Genomic DNA, 7,481 nt, shown 5'->3' on the forward strand with positions numbered 1-7,481 from the left:
GGAGAGAGACAGTGAGAAGGAAAGTGAATAGTCACTCTCCCCCCCCAGAGGGAATGGCCACACTGCAATCCCTTCTTCTCCTCTATGCTCCTTTAGGGATTTTGGGCACACACGCACAAGTGCCTGGTATGATTTTCTTTTTTTGCAGGCTTTTTTTTTTTTTTTTCTGTAAGGTGCACGCACTTGCCAGAAAGACAGAAAGAGACAGAGAGAGAAATCACCGCCCCCTGGGTGACCACACCGCAATCCCTTCTCCTCCATTCTCCTCTCAGAATCTTGGGCATGCAAGCACATGCGCCCAGTGTGAGTTTAAGCCACTGGGTCTGGGACTTGAACCGCAGTCGACTACATGGGAGTCCAGCGACATAGCCAATATGCCAACTGCTGGTCCCCGCCTGGTGTGATTTTTCAAGCCACCAGGTCAAGGATTTGACCTGCAGTCAGCCATATGGGAGTCCAGTGCCTTAACCACCTGCTGGCCCCTTAACTATTCTTTTTTTTTTTTTTTTTTTTGAGGGTTTTTCCCTATAGGGCGATTTTCACTATAGGGCCCGTGCACTCGCCAGACAGACAGAGAGAGAGACAGAAGCGAGAAATCACCCCCCGGGGGGGATGGTCACGCCACAATCCTTCTCCTCCATCCTCCTCTCGGGATCTTGGGCGCGCACACACATGCGCCCGATGTGAGTTTTAAGCCACCGGGTCCGGGACGCGAACCGCGGTCGACTACGTGGGAGTCCAGCGACAGAGCCATTACGCTAACTGCTGGTTCCCTAACTATTCTTTTTTGAAGTGTACAGTTCATTGGCATTCACAGCATTGTGCCTCAGCAATCACTATTTCCAAAACTTATCATCATCCCAAACAAAAACTCCATACCCATTAAGCAATAACTTCTCTTTCCCCATGTGCTCCCATCCTGATATCTACTTCATGTCTGTATGATGTTATCCATTCTAGATCCCTCACATAAATAGAGTCATGTAACATTGGTCCTTTTGTATCTGGTTTATCTCACTTAGCACAATGTTTTCAAGGTTCTTCTACACTGTATTGTGTATCAGAACTTCATTCCTTTTTATGGCTAATATTCCTTTGTATGGATATGCCACATTTTGCTTATCCATTCGGCTGTCAATGAACACTTGGGTTGTTTCTACCTTTTATCTATTGTGAATAATGTTGACATGATTCTGTGCACAAGTATCTGTTTGAACTTCTGCTCTCAGTTCTTTTGGGTATATTCTTAGTAGTGACGGCACTGGGTCATATGGCAATTCTGTGTTCACCTTTTTGAGATATGCCAAACTGTTTTCTGTAGCAGTTGCAGAGATGTGTTGTCTCTTTTGCAGAAAGAGTTGTCCATGAAACCTCTTCTTACCCCACTTTTGCAGTCACTTTCTCATACTCCCCTCCTACACTGGAGCCAAGCACAGAAACTGGCATCTGGTGGAATCGAGGGAAGGTTGACTGGTCAGGGAGGTGGATGGACACATGAACTCCAGACCACAGAACTGTATAACAGAATAGTAGGAAGCGACATAATGCTGTGGAAAGAGAAGCTGTAATATTTTGTGAATGAATTAGACAAGAGACATGAATTCTGTTTCTTAAATGAACTCTTAGCCTCTCTGTATCTCCTTTGGCTCATCTATAAATGCTGTTGCACTCTTGATTCACAGGGTTGAGAGACATGATCTGGGTGTGAACATCCTTTGCTAAAGTGAAAGGCAGCCTAAGGATTGCAGAGTCCCCTCTGTGCCACAACACTCAGAATAGGCATGGTGGTGAGATGATTTCTTGCATGTGTTTATTCATACATTCGCCACATATTCATGGAGTACCTGCTCTGTGCCAGGCTCAGTTCTGTCAAGCTTTCTGAGCCAGCCAGAATCATGAATACACATGCCCAGCATTTACAGATTGACCAGGGAACCAAATCTGTGATCTTATGGATCCTGTCACATGAGCAGTGTATTACTGCTGTACCAGCAAGGCAGCCCAGAGGCATCTCCAGTTATAGGAAGAGTGAGGGCATGGTTAAGGCAGCTGGATCCCATGTGGCCAACTGCACAGTTGTAGTCTGGATCTGGTGGTGGGCACATGTGTGTGTGCCCCAAATCCCAAAAGGAGTGAGAAACGGAGGAGCAATTGTAGCATGAGCATTCCCCATGGGGAGTGTTTTCTCACTTTTTCCTCTTTCTCTGTCTTTCTGTCTCTCTCTGTGTGTCTCTCCCCAGCAAGTGCACATGCCCTCTAGCAAAGGAGCCAGCAGGTGGCATAGTGGTTGAACTGCTGAACTCCCACAGAGCTGACGCCTTTCGAGTCCCTCACCTGGTGGCTCGAAGCTTACACCAAGCCTGTGTGTGGGTGTGTCCAAAATCCTGAGAGGAGACTGAAGAAGGGATTGTGGCATGGCCATCCCCCCCGGGGGTGATTTCTCACTTTCTCTCCCTGTCTCTCTGGCAAGCACACACACCCTATAGCAAAAATCTCTCTTAAAAAAAAGAAGATGGGGGCCGGCTAGTGGTGTAGTGGTTAAAGGCACTGGACTCCCACATGGCCAGCCACAGTTCAAGTCCTGGACCTGGCAGCTTGCTTTCTCACTTTCCCTTTCTCTCTTGCTCACTCTCTCTCTCTTTCTCTCTCCCTCTCTCTCTTTGTCTCTCCCTGGTCAAATTAAAATAATAATAATAATAATAAAGTTAAATAAAACAATTCTTTAAAAATAAAAAGAAAGAAGGGACCAGCAGTTGGCGTAATGGCTATGTCGCTGGACTCCTATGTAGCCAACCGCAGTTCGAGTCCAAGACCCGGTGGTTTAAACTCATGCCAGGCTCACGTGCGTGTGTGCCCAAGATCCTGAGAGGAGAGTAGAGAAGGAATTACGGCATGGCCGTCCCCCCGGGGGGTGATTTCTCGCTTTCTGACTCTCTGTTTCTGTCTTTCTGGTGAGTGCATGCACCCTGTAGCAAAAACCTCTCCCCCCAAAAAAGGAAAGAAAGAAGTAAAGAAAGGAAGAAAGAAAGAAGGAAAGGAGGAGAAAATGAAGAACAAAGAATGAGTTAGGAACCTTGAAGGCTACGCAGTTTCAAAGTCCACAAGAGGAGCCTTTCTGTTTGTTTTTGTTTTATGTGAAGGGAACAGAGAGAGATTAGAGACACTCCACACACACTGCCACCTCTGCCTCCAGAAAAATAAAAGAGCCATGGCCTCTGTGCCTCTTCTCAAGAGAGTTCAGAGGAGGACTGGACTGGGCTCTCTGCAATACCAGATCCAGTCAGGGACGTGCTGGCTGACACCGTGGGCACATGCTGGCTGTGTTGGGAACAGGACACTAGTGGCCTGCTTATTTGGCTAGGTCACTGAGCTCTGTCTCCCAAGAGCCCTCTGAGGTAGCCCAGAAGTTCAGGGCCACTGAGCATGCATCCTGTGCCGGTGACTGGGCCGAGCACTGGGTATCATTCTCATTGAATCCCCTCCGTGACGCTTGATCACTTCTGGAAAACAGGTGCAAGGAGAGTAGGACCTGAGTCTGGGTCATGCAGCTGTGCGTGGCAGAGTCAGAATCCTCACTCTCCCAGGACACTAATGTATGCGGGGGAGGAGCAGTGAGGCTGATGGGGCAAGAACTGGCAAGAGACTCCATCTAATAAAATCTACCCACAGGGCAGATTTTTTTTATTTACTAATAGAACTTAGCAATTAAGGGACATTTTTGTAGCTCAGAAAATTTTATGGGCATTAATAGTTTTCTAAGTACTTTCCCATATGTTATTTTTATTTGATCCTTGTAACAATCTCTCATGAAGGGAGTGTTTACTATACCTATTTTCTGACTAGACAAACTGAGGCTCACAGAGAGTAAAATGCCTCAGATTATACAACTAGTATATGGATTGAGTTTTCACTTAACACTTTCATAATCAACCAGGTCTCCAACCCACGAATTTTGGGGGGATTTTCAAACTCTAGCAAGGCCTCAATGATTGGATGAAGTCCACATATACTAGAGAGAATAGTCCTGCTTTACTGAGTCCACTGATTCAAATGGTAGTCTCATCTAGAAATAGCCTCACAAACACACCTGGAAATAATGTTTAGGCAGTATCTGGGCACCCTATGGTCCAGTCAGGCCCACACATAGCATTCACTGGGCATGTGATTGCATCACCAAGCACTTCCTGGGAGCTTTGCTGGGGACTTTATTTGTGTTGTTAACCCTTCGTGCCCCTCAAAAGAGTATGGGGGGAACAGCAGATGGCATAGTGGTTATGTCACTGGACTCTTATGTAGCTGACCACAGTTTGAGTCCCAGACCTGGTGGCTTAAAACTCACACTGGGCACGTGTGCATGCGTGCCCAAAATTCCGAGAGGAGAATGGAGGAGAAGGGATGGTGGCATGGCCATCCCCTGGAAGGGGGGGGGGTGATTTCTCACTGTCTCCCTGTCTCTCCAGTGAGCCCACGTACTCTATATGAAAAAAATCTCTGAAAAGAAAGTATATAGGGCTAATAGGTGATATAGTGGCATGGTGGCTGAGGCACTGAACTCTCACGTGGCCAGCTGTGGTTTGAGTCCCGGACCTGGAGGCTGACTTTCTCACTTTCCTTCTCTTTCTCGCTCTGGTAAATGCCTGCATAAAATTTGGGGAGAAAAAAAGATGTTGATAAATAAAGTTAAATCAATAATTCTTAAGTGTATATTGATCTGTTTCAGGAGGGAAAACTAAGTCTCAGCATCCATACCTAAATGGAAGCAAAGTCAATTCCATGCCCTTCCTGGACAGGCATTCTGTTGTGAATATGACTTTCTGTAATTTTACCTGTTTTCCACCTCAGTCCTGTGACTTTTATCTTCATACACTATCCTACCCTAATATACTATTTTAAATTATTTTATTACTTACAGTATTTATAAACATATGTATGTAGCTTTAATAAAGATGATAGCCAACTCATATATAACACTAGATACCCAAGGCAGTTTTCTTTAAAAAAATTTTTTTTTAATTATTCTTTCCATGAGCCAGAGAAACAGAGAGAGACGCAATGCCCAGCAGGGTCTCAATGCCACAATCCACCCCCAGTCCCAGCCAGCCCCAGATCATCGGCACATGTGTGCCCAGCATACTCAGGGAGGCCTCCAGACTTGAACTGGGTACCATCCCACGTGGGATTGCCTTGCAGAGCATCACATTTTACCACTGTGCCACCATCTGGCCCCCTTGTACCAGGTAATTTCGCTATAGGGCGCGTGTGCTCACCAGACAGACAGAGACAGAGTCAGAAAGCGAGAAATCACCCCCTAGGGGGGATGGCCACACTGCAGTCCCTTCTCCTCCATTCTCCTCTCGGGATCTTGGGCACGCACGCACACGTTCCCGGCGTGAGTTTTAAGCCACCGGGTCCAGGACGCGAACCGCAGTCGACTACATGGGAGTCCAGCGACATAGCCATTACACTAACTGCTGGTCCCTGTACCAGGCAATTTCTAAGTGCTTTACATATATTAACTCAATCATTCTCTAAAGAATCCTGATAGTCATTTTATTAGTCCTGTTCTATAGGGGAGGAAATTGAGTTATAGAGAGGTAGAGTCGCTTGCCTAAGGCCACACTAGAATATGCACTGGGCCAGGGTTCCAGCCTGTGATCTCCTCTGGCTTTCACAGTGACCTGCCCGAGGCCATACAGCAAGAAAGAGCTGAAGGGAATTCTGATTTAAAATCTTCTCTTCATTCATCATCCCTACTCTGCCTTCAGAATCCGGGGCTGTTTTTACTGGGTGGAGGGCCCTTGAAGATCCTCTCACCCTCCTTCCTTCCTCTGCAGGGCGAGAGCTCCCAGGTGCCCCTTGCCCCATCCACCTGTGTGAGCAGCTGGCTCCTGCTAAGTGGTTTTTGTACAGAGCCCATGTTATGGCTCTTAAGAAGTATGTGGGGTGAACAAGCACTAAAAGGGAACAAGCACTTTTTTTTTTTTTTCAGGGAATGGGGTGCAGCTATGTTTTCCTTTTTCTTTCCTTTTCTCATTCCCTTCTTTCCTTCCTCTGCCCCTAAGGCCCATACATTGATGCTGAGAGATGGCTGGGCCAGGCTGGCTTCCTGGGAGACTGTAATGACATGGAATTAGTCAGGCCACTGCCTCCTCCAGGACAAGGACACCAGTACTTGGTCACTACAGGCATCTCTGAACTGGTCCTTCTGCCCTCGGCCTGATTCGTGCTTCTGCAATACACCTTTGCTTCAGAAACAGCCGGGCAGAGATTCCTGGACTTGCCCTCCCAGGAGGAGCAGTACAAAGACCTCTCCGTGTACACAGCTGACAGCTTCTGGGCTGGGCCATCTGAGGGTGCTCAAAATTACTGCCTCTGGGGCAGACTTGGGCAGAGTTGGGCAGAGTTGGGCGGAACGGGCAGAGAGCTCTGGCAGCCGGGCTCTGTGAGCTGAGGTTTCCAAGCCAGTTGCTGACGCAGGAACTTGGCTGAGTGGCTCCTGTCTGTCTTCGTGCCTCTCACCGGCCCCATGCCCCAACCAGCCACCCGCAGCCTGCCTGGGAAGGCTTTTGAAATCCAGATTCTGCTGCCCAGAATATGCCAGCTAAGAGTGGCATCCGAAGTCCAGGACAGTTTTGATCCTCACAGGATCTGTCTGGCCGAGTGAATAAGGCCCTGGGTGTGTGCTGGGCATCTATGTACAGCTCAGCCAAGCTTGAGATCTCTTCCCCTTTCATGTCAAATGTGTAGGAAGGGTCCATTGACACCCATGTTTTGCTAACTTAAAAATTTGGGGGGTGGGGGGGCAGAGGACAGATGAGCTCACCAGAGAGAAAGAGAAAGTACCCCCCATGAAGAATGATCACTGCAATCCCTTCTCCATCTCTGCTTCCTTTCAGGATTCTGGACATGCACACATATGCGCACGGCGTTTCTCAAGTTGCTGGGTCCAGGACTCGAACTGCAGGGTCAGCCATGTGGATTAACCATCAGGTCAAAGAGCTGACACCCATCTTTATTATGGGGACAATGGCAGTGTAAACAGGAGGAAAAATCTACCAGGGGCAAAATCTACCAGCGGCAAAGGGTTCAACAGTTTTCTGCTTACACTGAGCCTTTGGCCAAAGGGTGGAAAATTCCAGGTAGATGCTTGGAAATTCCCAGTTAGGAAAAGCCATAAGGGAAGTGCCACACTTCCTTGACTCCCATCCTCTGCTCCACCTCAGCCAGCTTGGAACGGGAGATTCCGAGTCCTAAGTTGGGCGTTCATTTGTTCTTGGTCTACATATCACGTCTTCTGGGGGAGCTTTGCAGTTCTGATGCTCAGGCTGTCCCCAGACGGGTTACATCAGAATCCCTAGGTGTGGCCCAGTCTCCCAGGTGATTATAATGCACAGCTGGGTGGAGAACTACCACAGTAATAACAGCCTCATTTTCCTCCACCCTCTGTCTTGCTCCGTAACTCCTGGCTTCCTAAATGCTGG

Source organism: Tupaia chinensis, unplaced genomic scaffold (assembly GCF_000334495.1).
Source record: "Tupaia chinensis unplaced genomic scaffold, TupChi_1.0 Scaffold000429_1, whole genome shotgun sequence".
In the NCBI taxonomy this organism is placed as follows: Eukaryota; Metazoa; Chordata; class Mammalia; order Scandentia; family Tupaiidae; genus Tupaia; species Tupaia belangeri.